We start from the raw sequence: 15,242 nt of genomic DNA on the forward strand, positions 1-15,242 counted from the left end.
TTGAAAAAAGCAGCATTAGCCCGTAATAAAAGCCATTTTTGTCATAAAGTCAATAAAAAGCCGTTTTTCAAATTTTTTAGATAGTTCCTTGAATGGTCCAAATTGTAGTCTTAGAAATTGTAGTCTTAGAAATTGCAGTCTTAGTAATTGTAGTCTTAGAAATTGTAGTCATAGTCATTTTTATCCTTTAACAATTTGTGAAACAGTTTTAACCTGACAATGAACTTAAAGTTCAAAAACGTTTGTTTTAAATATCAGAATATTAATTTTAATTGAACTAATTGGTTTCCTCTAAGTAACAAAGTACACCGCAATGTTGATCACCAAATTGGTGATCAATGAAAATCAAAACTGAAAGATTGTCCCGCAAAACAAAAATGAAAACCAGATTGAGACCGAAAAATAGTTTTTGCTGGATGTAGGAATTCTAAGAGTGGGAGGGAAACTTATGCTTTTTACTGCGTAAGCCGTCCTTACTACGTGAAAAAAATATGACCACAAAACTAAAAGACGAAAGTAAGGAAAAACTGATTTGTTTTAACTATTTTACAAAGAATTATACGACTTTTGCGACTTACATACTTTTCGGATCTATTCTGTTTGGAAAAACAGAATAGATCCGAAAAAAAGGAGTTGGAAGCATTTAATGTTACTTTATGAGATTTGAACGCCTTAATGGCGTTCTGTTGCAAACTATTTGCAATCATACTTGACTTGTTGCCAAAAAAACGGAAAATCTACAAAGTATAGGACAATTGTACTGATATCATCGATTACGCTCAGCAATTTATATAAGTAGACATTAAATAAGAATCAACTGTATCTACTTATGACTGATAGGAATATTTTATCTAAAAATACGTTAGTGTTTACGTAATATTACAATTTTTACTATTGATCTGATCACTCTATTAAAGATACGCTGATCTCGAATGATAACGGACGTTTTCAGTAAATTGACCAGGATCAAAACCTTCATTTCAATGTGATGGCGAGAATGTTGAACTATTTAAAGGAGAAAAGCAGCAGCAAAATTTTTTAAAACAGGCATAATTGACATTGAAATGATAATAACTTTTCATTATGTCCCTCTGGCATTTGATCCATGTGGACCGGGAACTGATCCGAACAATCGAAGTCAATAAGTAATAACCTAGAGACGACCCAAGTTCAGACCTCGACTTATGAAAAAACCATGCCGACCAAAAAGCGGTTTGAACATGCTCGACTGAAACAATCCACGAAAAAAATTAGCTGGGCTGAGTCATTCAACCAGACTTTGAACGTTAGCTCGACTTTAGCTCGAACTAAATGTTCGCGCTGGCAAAAAAATATATTTGCGCTGGTTTGCGCTTATGAATTACGTGTTTACAGTCCAAATTTTTTGATGTTTAATTTTCTATCCAAAAACTAAATGCTATTATAAATGTAATATAAAAAAATGAATTTTAAAATCAAATTATCCAAATTATAACACGCTAGGCTCACTGCCGATGAAAAGTCGCTTGTTAGAGCTTTGAGATCTCCGTTTTTGCCCCCAGTAAGCTATGCGATCCCCCGTTACAGAGCACGTGCTATTACATATGAATCATGCAAAACAGACTAGGTCCGAAAATTTTAGCTTAAAATTCTTTCGTGTCTACGTATTTTTACTATTTTAACGTCTGATCTGATAACTCTATTAAAGATACGCTGATTTCGAATGATAACAAATCTTTTCACTGACGTGACCAGGTTGACAACTTATATTGCAAAATGATGGCGAGACTGTTGGACAATTTAGTGGAGAGGTTCATTCAATGTATGGATTTGTAACATTTACCACCCAGTAATACCTGTGTATTTCTTGTTAATTGTTGTTTTAGTTTAGAGCAGTAAATCTGATACAATGTCCAAATGTAGTTCTTAGTTTAAGTTGCTGATCAAACTTCATTTATCTTCAGAAAATTTTTCATGTTTCCCGCTCCGAACTTGTTATTTATTCCTATTATTTCATTTACCGCTGCGCGATTGGCCATGTCTTTTCACCTTATTTAAATTCGCTGATATCCACTTGAGTTGTTTTTTCTTGCATTGTCAGTTCATATTCAGTTGTTACAATCTCCTTCAATGTCGCTCCTCAAATCGAGTCCAGAATTAAGCAATCATTTCGCCTCGCGAATTCAAATATCACTTGAAAGCGTGTCTTCTCTTGGCGAAGACGAGAGTAAATCAATAAAATACGACATGGCGCAGTCAGCAGGCAAATCAACTCCCTTGAGAATTGATGTCTTCTGGGATGAACCTTCACCCGACCCAAACTTCCGATAAAAAACGGAGGGTAAAATACAAATGAGCCTTAATCGCCGAAGAGAACATCGTTTTTGATTCCATTTTCGGCACTAAACTAGAAATGGTAGAATTGCCCTTGGAACCTTTATACGAAGAAACAATCATTGATTCTTCAGCACAGTCGGAATGGGATTGTAATTCCCAAAATGCACAACAGAAGATGAATTGGAAAAATAAATGCCAAAGACTCATTGAAGTAGGAATAATGTGTTGGGTAAACCATGTCAAATCGCCGATCGAGAAATTGCCTCTCTGCTCTATCATAGTGTTGGTGTGGTAGAGCATAGAATTCTCAACAGCAAAAATCTACATAAAATGATTTACACTCTCACTATAGCAGAATTTTGAAAAAATTAGAGGACGCATTCATCAGTCCCCGAAATATAACACTTTAATTGCACGTTTAGTATAACTCATCACAAAACAACTCCCGGGAGAAAAAGTTGAACTTTTTTACGGTAAATTCAAAGAACTAGCGGATAATTGTGACATCAAAAATAAAGAAGCAAGGATAATCAGAGATGTCTTCATCACCAATCTAATCAATCCTGAAAAACAAAAGGATCCTCTATACAAACAGTGGACCTGAGGAAGGCTCTTGAGCTGGCTATCAACATGGAATTTTGGATGCAAAATCAGCATCAAACACAAACTCACAAAAAACCCTCATTCCGGCCAGCCTCAATGCAATTCAATATCCTTCCAGCACTCGCTCTTCAAATTGGTCCCTCACAAACAACATCCACAGGAAAAGCAGCCGATACCCACCACTACATTCATCACCATAGCTTCCTGGACATCGATATAAGTGCATTGTAAAAATAAAAAATTGTATTAACTGTGGTTTGCTAAGTCATTTTGCCAAAGTATGAAAAAAAACACAGAAAGCCCAAAATTCCAAAAAAAAATCGGTCAACACAATAAAAGAAGAAAAACCTTATTCAAAAGATTCTTTGAATTTTCTAAAATCAAATCATCGTTTGGACTATTGTAATCAGACTACAGTGGCGGGGATGACAACCTGTTTGCTACGATACACAATGTTCTCGAGAAAATCGAACCTTTCAGCGTGACTATCAAAATCGGAAATATCTCAAATACTCTACTTGTTGATTCAGGAAGTGCATGTAGCATTCTGAATAGGTCACTAGTGGCGCGAGTAATTAGCAGTAACCTATATGCAATATGGGTATGCGAAAGCAATAAACCACGATTGCGGACAATTTTGAATAAACGGATTCACATTGAGGATAAGATTAGAACACCTTTAACTATCAAACGCTAGCATACATCCTTTGCCACTCTCACAACCGTTCCTGGTGGCCTCAAACCACTCATCAGTTGCAGTCTCTTTGATCAATTATGGCTTGTGGTCATAAAATCCGCATCTCAACAAGGTAAACAAGTAAACATTATCTCATCCTGTTCAGCATTTAAAAATAGACTTCCAATTTCCTGATTTAATATCACGCATTGGAAAATTTTAAAAAATCATGTTGCCAAATCAAAATTTTACAATTCGTTCTAACCACGACACCAAAAAAAGAGACGTCTACCTATTAAATCGCAAGATAAAGGAAACACTGAATTTAAAAAACTGCTTGAACATAAAAACATATAACAAAACTTACAAAATGTTCAGAAAAATACTTTTTGCTACCAATCGTAGTCATTGTTAAAAGAGATCAGTTTTTAAATATTGCACTCGGCTCAAAAATTTGTAATAGAGCAATATACAAAATTAAATGCCAAATACCCAATATTGATAGAAAAATCGAATCCGTATCTAGTATTTAGTGATTATGCGTCGCTAAGCACCACATATTTTTCAACATTTGATCTCAAACGGTATACAAACAGTCAACTAACCCTAAACCCTGAAACTGCTAACCACTGCAATTTCAATAAAAGAGGTGGTGATACAACGGGCACACACTGATTTCAAACTGGATTTTGTGGTCTCACAGATATGACTGTGGAATTTCCAAAAGCCATGGGCTACATCTTAATAGGATTAAAAATTACATATTGTTTTTTGATGATTTCTAATTGTTAGCAAAGGATCAGAAGAAGAACATAAATAATATTTGTTCAGTTGTTTCAAAAAACTTGATGAGGAACTCAGGATTACTCTTCCTAAATTTCACTTTGAGAAATTAAAAATTCTGTGGCTTGGATATCAAATTTCGCAATCAATCTTGTCGCCAATCGAAAGTAAAACATCAGCAAAACAAAATCAAAATGCCCTCCAAGAAACTTATAAGCGCAGTTCGATTCGGCGACTCTTCCCGCACTGCAGATCAACCAACCACACCTATCCCACCAACGTTGAACACTGCATCTTCCAACATTAGTACACCCCTCACAGCTACCCCACAAATACCCACATTTGACAATATCATAGAAATGGTTTTCAGGAAAACATAAAACAAACTTCGTTCTGTTCTCGGTTCACTACATTACATAAAAACTTTCATCCCAAATCATGCACAAATTAATGATCGATTACGTCAATTATTAGGAAAATCCGCAAAAAGTATTTGGTATTATACACATAAAAATTGTTTTTCCGAAATAAAAAATCACATGGCGAACACAACTGAAAATTTTCATTACAATCTGCAACTCGAAACACAAGCTAAAGGTGATGCTTCACGTGCCGGGCTTGCTGCTTCTCTTGAACAACTAACAGTGGACGGATGGAAACCCATTGCTTTCACCTCTAGACTTTTAAACTTTTGTGACAAAAAAAAAACAATGTCAACGAACTAGAACTATTAGGTGTAGTTTTATCAAATGAACATTTTGAAAACTATCTGTGTGGAAGACAATAGAAAATTATGGTAGATCACAGAGCACTCCTGTCGATTTTAAAATTAAAAAAAAATATATGACCGAACAGTCGTCTATCCCGTTGGGTACATAGAGTTCTACTATCAATTATCAATTGAATACAAACCATGTGCAAAAAATGGTCTCATTCATTACATCTATTGACATCTTAATCAAAAAGCTGAAAAAGTCTCTGCCTACAATGAGGAATTTATTTTTGCAAAACTTGAATTAGTTTCCGCCTCTGCAAACTTTTTCAAAATGAACTCAATTCAATCTGCACCTCATTTAAACAATTTGTTGAAAACACATGATCGGGAACCACGAATCACTGAACAAAGTGAACCTGTCATAATTTGAATAAATACAATTCTCAAACCTGACACTCAATTACACGCGCATGCATTTCACTTGTCATCAGCAAAACGAAATCCACTACTAAATGACAGATACAATTTAAACTATTCTAAATATGCATACACTTCGTCTTCGATAACAGTTGACACTACACTGGCTTTGGGAAATCCACCTCATTTCAAGCGTACTTTCCAAATTCGGAATGAAAATTTTCCCGCAGGGCAAAAATTGCAATGTTTAAGAGTACTTTTTCACTACTTCATAAACATTCAAATTATAGACGCAAAGTCAGAAACCGCAAGTAAAATCAGCGCTGATTGCCCGAGCGCTCTCTCAAAATCAGTTGCATAAATCAAACCTAAAATATTCAGAGCCTCATTTCAAATAAAAACAATCTTAATAAACAAAATCAAAATGCCCTCCAAGAAACTTATAAGCGCAGTTCGATTCGGCGACTCTTCCCGCACAGCAGAAACACCAACCACACTTATTCCACACCAACTTTGAACAGTGCATTTTCCAACATTAGCACACCCCCACAGCTACCCCACAAATACCCACATTTGAAAATATCTTTGAAAGAGTTTTCAGGAAATCCTTTATAGCCTCGCTCACAATCAAAGACGCGGTCCAAAAGATGTGCGTGATTGTATCCTGAATATCAAAGAGCAAAAGCTAAAGGAATTCAACCCATAGATTCCTTATGACTGGCGGGATCTAGGTGTGCAATCTGGTTTCGTCAGTAGAGACAAAAAGATTGCAATTCCGAACGTTTTGTCAGACGATTTAATAAACAATTTCCATGCTAGCCAACTAGGTAGCTGGGCATGATATGTACAGCTACACAATGCTGGTGGTCATACATTAGTAGGGAATTGATCGTCAGATCAACATATTGTAGACCCGGCAAAAAAAGTGGTAAGAATCATAAATTTATAAATCCCGCGAAGCAATTCTACGCCAATATATCTTGTGTTGAACCGAACCGAAAAATACGAATGGCTTTTGGTAGACCCATTTACAATTAATAGGCCATGAGATATACTTTCTCGCTGCAACATATAAAAATTCTGAATTTTTTACTGCATGTATATTTGACAAAACGAATGGCCCAAATATAACAAAATTTTTAAACATGTATATAGGAAATCACGGAATACCTCGTTCTCTTCAAAAAAAGCTTTGTGGGATATCCAGTAAACAATTTTTGTGAAAGGAATAACATAAACATTTATGAAGCTACAGTCAACAATCATCAAGCTATCTGAATGGTATGGAAATATTTCAGACAATTAAGAAACGACTTGCTTGTGTCAAAGAAGAAAAATTGTCACTAATTCGTTCAGCATTAAGATTGCACTAAGGACTATTGTCCACAACTGCTATTATGTAAACAGAAAAAACACAAAATTATTTCCCTACGGAGCACATTTTGGTAAAAATCCTAATAACCCGCTGAACTTGATCTGCACAACACCTAAGTTGTCTAATCTCTCATACGAGAATATTACAAAATACTTTTTAGATGTAGACACAGTTACCCCTGTGGCCATCCTGCCAAATGATAAATAGGAGAACGGATACCACTGCGACATCGAGAATGAAAAAGGAATGACGAAGGTCATAAAAACCGCTAACGGCCGAGAGAAGAAAAGCACCGATGGAGAGTTCCGATTCCTTCGCTCCATACTCAGAGAGTGTGGTGCATCTCAAACTGGCTTGCAAAGTACACTGCAAATGAAAGTCCAAGAAGATTGTTGAGGTATCCGGGGTGTCATTAAAGTAAGCCCAACAACCTCGACAATCAAAGTAGCGGGAAACAAAATTGCCACAGTTCGCAAAAGTGACATTTCAAAAATTAGGACTGAACAACAAACACATTTAAAATTATATGATGATTTTCGTTGGCCACGAACAAGCCAAAATTTGGTGGAAGAGAAAATTCAAAGCCACAAAAGAAATTTTTTTGCAAATTAGAGCTTTACAAAAAAGTGAAGCCCAAACGACGCGATCTGGGCAGGCGTTTTTTCTTCTCTAAATCCAACATTTCACACGCAATGCGGGGTCCCATCACCAAATTTCCTAAATTCCGGGTATTTAGCAGCCAAAATGAAGCAAATATCAACATCACTAAGCAAATTGATCATTCCTCCACCCACTGCTCCGATTTCAGCACTTCAGCAAGGCTCCTCTTCCACTTCCAATACAACCTTAGATAAGAGATCAAGAATCAATTGATGAAGCCCAAATTATTGAGGCTTAGAAGATATGTCCTCCGATTCGGTAATATCCGCTCCACCGAAATGACATCGAAGAACTGGCGATGTTGAAAACTTCCAACTGTCAAATCTTTTGTAGAAATAATGCAGTCTAGAGCAAAAAAAGCTCCAGAAGAAACAGACATCTCTCCTGTGATCGGAAATGCTTCGCCTCCTGATCCCCAGTTAAGATACCTAGCCGATTACAAAATCCCGACTCTCGAAGACGATGCCATTTCCAGGCCAGCATATGAGGCGGAAGTAAATAAAAATTCTGATTAAACACGATTGAAACTCGAAAACTCAACGCTGTTTTAGTAAAAATTACTAATTATGAAAACCAGCACATTCATTGTTATTACAAGTATAACCGGGGACCAAGTATAAATCTTGTAAATATGTTACTATTATAAAAAATGTACTAATTGTACAATTTTTTAAAGTTCAAGGAGGTATTTGATACCTGTGCAATTCTTGTTAACTGTTATTTTTGTTTAGTGCAGTAAATCGGATACAATGTCATAAATTATTTCCTAATTTAAGTTATCCCTAACTTTCATTTTTTAAGCAAAATTTCAAGTTTCCCGATCCAGCATGTTATTTATTCTTTTTATTTCATTTCCCGCTGCGTGATCAGGCATGTCTGTTCATCTTATTTCAATTTGTTGACATGCACTTGAGTTCATTCTTCTTGCCTAGGCAATTCAATTTATTTGTTATAAAGTCTTTCGATTTTGCTCCGAAAATCGAATTCAAAACTAAATAAGCACATCGTCTGGCGAAATCCAATATCAAATTGAAAAAGTGTCGTGGCGTAGCGAAGACCACAGTTAATCAATGAAATATGATAACCAAAAGACGAACGTTATTATTGTGGAACTTTCTATTTCAAGCGCATAGGGAACACGAGATCTTTATTAGCAGCAAAATTTTTTGAAACAAGTATAATGGACACTGAAACGATAATTGAATTTTCTCATTGCGTCTCTCCGGTATTTGGTCTATGTTGACCGGGAACTGATTCGAACAATCAAGTTCAATAGCCTAAAAACGACCCCAAAGGCGAACCAATTAAACTAAAGACGGCCAGGTTTAGACCTCGACTTATGAAAAAACATGCTCGACCAAAAAGGGGTTTAAAAAAACAAGCTCGACTCAAACAATCTAAGAAAAAAAATAAGCTGGACTTAGTCCTTCAACTAGACTCTGAACTTAAGCTCGACATTAGCACAACTTGACTCGACTTTAGCTCAAACGGGTTAGTTCTTATGATATAGTCAACGGGTTTGACAGTCCAAATTGTTCAATATTTCTGTTGTTATGTCTAAAAGTTTAATGCTATTATAAAAACAAAAGCAAATTTTAAATTCAAGTGACATAAATAATAACTCGCTAAGCTCATTGCCGATGGAAAGTCGATTGTTTGAGCTTTGAGATCTATTTTTTGCCCCCCCCCCCCCCAGTATGTTATTTGACCCCCGTTACAGAGCACATGTCGTTACATAATAAATCATTATGTAAAAATGTCACGTGCGTTTGGGGTTTTTAACTTTTTGAGCCCACTAAGCAGGATGGGACAATTGGAAAAGATCCGAGCTTTGTTAACAAGTTGAAATCTGCCAAACAAACTTCTAATTCAAAGTTGAACTGCCTGTTGCTACGCTAGTTTGGTGTTGCTGTTAAATTTTACACATATACAAAAAGAAGTATAGTAGAAGCTAGAATGGAAGAAAGATAACTGTTTCTTATCCTACAAAAAGGCAACCAACAGCTCAAGAAAAGGCCATGATTGACCTATTAAAAAATATTTGACCATATTTTGATATAAAAAGAAATCTGGGGCCTTGAAAGGACCTTACACCGACTTTAACTAGGAACTGCTCTGTGTTTTTTGTCAATATTGTACCCCTTCTCTTGAATTATAAGGTCTTGATAAGTCGAGATCTATACCTTGGGAACAGATTTGTTTCATTCATCTCTGCACCAAGCTTGTCTCCTCTAGCTAGTCTTTGCCGCTGTGTCTCTATCTTTTTTTGTGGTGTTCAAGCCAGCCAATTTTTCAAAATCAACAAGATGAAAAATTCCGAGATAGCTGTTTTATACGATGTCCCTCTTGTGTCAGTTGGCGCGGTTCGCGGTTTCAAAATTACATCCCAGAGTGCAGTAGAGGCAAGGCCAAGGACAACGGTGATTGAGGTGACAACCTGATGCTTTAAAAATTGACACATGTCTCTTTGGATCTTTGGAGTATAACGAAAGTTGCATATAGTGCACGCTTTGAGTTTTAACTGTTATAAAACATCTTTTCTGGTCTTTTGGTTTCCTCTTTTGGTTGCTTTAATTGCAAATTCGTGACAATTGTTTTTGAGGTAGAGTAAAATCTACAGTTTTGATGCGTTTCATAAACATCATCATGAATTATCGTGAATCCAAAGTTCATTACGAATGCTGTCTAGGAGGCAGGCCGCGAATCTGGTGATCATGAAAAGCAAAATTTGCACTTATCTCCGTACAATTAACTACTCAAGACTATGCATGGCGCAACATAAGATAATCTTTTGATGGCGCACAAAATCAACTTGAAAAGAATCGCATGCTTTTAAACAAATCACATTTTTCACTAGCAAACTTTATCAATTGAGTTCGTGATGATGTTTTAAAAGCGAGCTATCATTCTAGTTACGTTCCACTTGGATAATAATGAATGACTATAATGTGTTAGTGGTCTTAAATAATACTGTTACCCAACCAAAGATATTGAAAAAGACACAATTGATAGCCCACACTAGCTAGCAAACAGGGCAGGCAAACGAATGAAGGAAGCAAGAATCGCCATTCATACATTGAGATGGTACAAGGCAGAGGGCCTAATACCGACAATCTAAATACGTGCATCTTTTCAGTTAAATCAATAGGTCAAATAATTTTTCATAGCACGAAGTAACTTACCATAGACATCAGTATCGCTGGATGTATTCCGTTGCTTTGTCAAAACGGCTAACAGGCATAACCATATCAATGTTCGAAACATTGCCTCATTACTAATTACGAAAGAAGTTCGCTTGAAATTAGTATATTATTAAAACTTTAAAATATACAAATGCTAGTCGTGATTACAGATGGGCAAAAAATATTCCCTCATGTTATACAGGTTGTTCGAAATTCTCGGATCTTCTCCTGGAAGGATTTAAGATTTTGAAGACAATTTATACAATAAATTGAGACGGATCAGGACAGGATCCAACATCGAACGTTTTGTTTTCCAGCAGCAGCATACGGCCTCCAGTTGTATGTAGTTCGCAAATTCATATTTATTTTAAATATCACACTTAATTTTAATTTGACAAATTAATTTTCTCTACATCACTATGTATACCACAACCGCAACATTTATCACCAAATTAGTGATCTATGATAATCACGACTAAAAAAACCGACAAATCACTTATACGACAAAAGTGATAGCCACAATATGATCGCGGACTGAAAAACAGTTTTTACTGGTTGTTGGAAAACTAATGCTTTTAACTGCGTAAGTCATCCTTACTACGTAAAAAATATTTGACCACAAAGCTGGTAGACGAAACAGTAGGAAAACTGATTTATTATATTTATTTTTGCAAAGCATATTACTTTGCGCAATAGTTCAAATAATACAATTGACTTAATCACTCAAACTGTTTCAACCCTCCGCATGAATTTTACCCACACTTGAAGTGCTTAATTTTCCAACGGCAGGATCAAGTTGAAGAAAAAAATCAGAGTTGGAAGCATTGACTGTTACTTCAAGAGATCTGAACGCTTTGGCGGCGTTCTGTTGCAAACTATGTGCAATCATACTTGACTTGTTGCCAAAAAGAACGAAAAGCTATTGGACAATTGTAATAAAATCATCAATTCCACTCGGCAATTTATATAGGTAGATATTAAATGAGAATCAACTATATCTACTTTTTGGTGACTGCTAAGAATATTTTATCAAAAAAATACTTTAGTGTTTACGTGACATTGCAATTTTTACAATTGATCTGATCACTCTATTAAGGATACGCTGATGTCAAATGATAACGGACGTTTTCAGTAGTTGACCAGAATCGCAACCTATTTTTCAATTTGATGGTGAGACTGTTGGCCAATTTAAAGGAGCAAAGCAGCTGCAAAGTTATTTGAAATAGGGATAATTGACATTGAAATGATAATATAATTTTCCCTTTATGTCCCTCCGGCATTTAGTCCATGTGGACCGTGAACTGATTCGAACAATCGAATTCAATAACTATAGACGTATGAAAAAACCAAGCTCGACCAAAAAGCGGTTTGAAAAAAAGGTGCTAAACTCAAATCATCCATGAAAAAAAATTTAGCTGGATCTAGTCGTTCAACTAGACTTTGAACTTTAGCTCGACTTTAGCTCGACTTTTGCTCGACTTTAGCTCGAACGAAAACGTTTGTGCTGGACACAAAATTTACATTTGCGCTGAAAATTGGTTAGTTTTCTTGACTTCGTCAACGGGTTTGTTATGTCCAAAAACTAAAAGCTATTATAAATATAAATCAGAAACGACTTTCAAAAATCAGAAAACCTCAATTTTAGCAAACTAAGTCAATTGCCGATGAAAAGTCAATGGTTAGAGCTTTGAGATCTTGTTTAATTATGTAAAAATATGTCCCGTGTGTTTGGGGGTTTTAATAATTTGCGCCCACTAAGCTGGATGGGACAATCGGAAAAGATCCGAGCTTTGTTAACAAGTGTAACTTTGCCGAACAAATTGCCAATATAGTTTGATTACCAAAACTAAATTATCTTAAGAATTCCAAATTTCTGAAGAAATTCTGTTTTTCGCAGTTGAACTGCTTGTTGCACCGATAGTTTGGTGTTGCTGTTAGATTTTACACATAAACAAAAGGAAATATAGGGATATACAAGCGGATCTACAAAACACTTTTTCAAGTTGTTCCCATTTCGGAAACCAATCGTAACATTAGGGTAAAAATAATTTACAATCTGTTTTTGCAAGTCGAAAAATTCAGCTCAATGCTTAGAATCGTTTTTGCCTGAATTGTTCTTTAATACTCAGAAACAGTTTTTTGAATTTACCGACCTTAATTATAATTTTTTTTGCATTTTTTTCTGCTTTTTTGAAAATCAGTTATAACATTAACGTGGCAATTATTTAGAGCACGTGTTGTCTCAATTTTTAAACTCTACATTTAAAACTGTAAATTTAAAAATTCAGTTCGACTGTTCGATTTGTGCATGCCTTGAAACTTCGTGTAAAAAATCACGTATAATTTTTTGAGTTTTCTCATCAAAGTACGTTTTTGGCATTTCTCCGGCCTTTGAAAATGAGTTGCAGCTTCAATGTAGGGCTAATTTGAAGCTCTTTTTGTTACAACTAGACAATTTTGTGCGATGGTTAGATTTGTAGGTGCATGATTTTTTTGTGTCGAAATTGAGAATCCTTTTTTTGAAATTACTTATCACAGAAACAGTTTTTTTTTCCGTTTTGATGGTCTTTTACCGCTTATTTGTGCTTTTTTTCGCTAAACTCTATTGTCATAGCTATTTTGTATCATAAAGGTACCAAATGTTTTATTGGAGCACAGATTTTTTTTCGAGATTTTTTGTCTAGAAAAATCTGCATTTGGACAGACCTAACTGGGAGAAGGACTACAGAGGTAACGTTTAAGAACTTGAAAAAAAAAACTTCTTCCACTTTGGTGACAACTGGAACCAAAAAAATGTGTTGGGCTCATCTTGATGCGGGCGGTGGGGCAACTTCCAACTGATTTCACTGCTGACCGGTACCTTTGTAAGATTTCCCTACTTGGTGGAACATCGTAATGAGTTCCTTGCTGGGGCAGTTTCGTTTTGATTTCCCTGCTGGGCGGGCCACTTTGTTCTAATTTCCCTCTTGGGTCCAATTTCGTTTTTAATTGTCCACTGGGCGGGCAACTTGGTACTGATTTAATCCCTACTGGGGGCAACTCCGCACTTATTTCGTTGATGGGTGGAAAGTGCATTTTAATTTCTCTATTTGGGGCAACTTCAGAATGATTCCACCAATGGGGGCAACTTTGTAGTGATTTCTTTGCTAGGGGCAACTTTGCACTAATTTCCCTGTTGGCGCAACTTTGTACTGACTTCCCTACTGTGGGCAACATTGTTCTGATTTCCGTACTGAAGGGCAACTTCGTTTTCATTTCCCTACTGGGATTAACTTTGTTTTGATTTCCCTGATGAACTTGGTACTGTTTTCTTTCGTATTTGGCGAGCTGGAACCCCTCTTTGCTTCAACTAAAAAAATTTTCGTTTCAGAAGGAAGACAATGGTTTTTTAAAAAATCGAGGTAGGTCCCCGGGTAGAGGATTGGTCAAAAAATAACGTAAGATTTTAATCAAAACATGTTGTAAAGTTGTAAAACATATATTCTAGTTTTGTTTGGTCTGCTCTTTTGGTTGCCGTAGTTTGTTTGCTCAAATTGTTGGCAATTGTGTCTGAGAACGAAGGAATTTTAAATTTTGGTGGGATTCCTTATCATCGTCATGATTTCTTTTCTTGACATCTCAAGGTCATTGAGAAAATTGTCCAACAAGAAGGGCGCGGCATTGAAGATCATCTTGATTATCGTCTTATTTGGATCTATGTGTAAGAAATTGAAATTTTGCATGGCTTATAATACCAAAACGAAATTGGAAATAGATCAGGTTGCCTAAAACAGAGACGAAGAACACATTGAAAACTTTTTATGGAAAAAACATTACGTAACTCCCACATTTGGTCCTCTGGACCGAAAACTGATTCGAAAAATCGATTTCGACAAAAGCGTAAAGACGATCAACTTTGTTTCTTTTGTCTGTGCATCAAGCATTTCTTCTTTAGTTACTCTTCGCCTCTTTGTCTCTCTCTTTTTTATGGTGGCTCTCAAGCAAGCCGATAGACAAGCAAGCCGAAATTGGAAAATTATAGCTAAAATGATAGTTCCTAAGATAGCAGTATTTTACGTTGTATCTAGTAGGCGGTGCGCTGCATTAACCTGCCCAAGATTTCCATAATACATCTCACAGTTCATGAGAGGCATAACCACGGACAGAAGTTTTGGGGTTGGCAACAACTAAAAACTGATATATTTTGTATCCTTGGATATCCGGAATACATTAAAAGTTGCAGATGTTTTGTACGGTTTCAATTTTAACTGTTACCAAACATGTATTTTAGTCTTTTTTCTTCTTTTGGTTGCTATAGCTGCGACTTCTGGGCGATTGTTTCTGAGAATGAATGAATTTCGAAGTTCTGTTTTCTTAATCATCGTCAAGATTTCCTCTCTTGAATTTCCTCAGCAACCGTCAATTTTTTTTCTGGCAGATTTACATAGCTTCCTTGCTTTTACGTCAGTTTTTTTTTACTTTGGCTTACTTTGTGTTCACCAAATATTAAAGATAGTTCAAGTGATAGTCAGTTTT

Source organism: Convolutriloba macropyga, chromosome 2 (assembly GCF_964194025.1).
Source record: "Convolutriloba macropyga chromosome 2, txConMacr16.3, whole genome shotgun sequence".
Taxonomy (NCBI): domain Eukaryota; kingdom Metazoa; phylum Xenacoelomorpha; order Acoela; family Convolutidae; genus Convolutriloba; species Convolutriloba macropyga.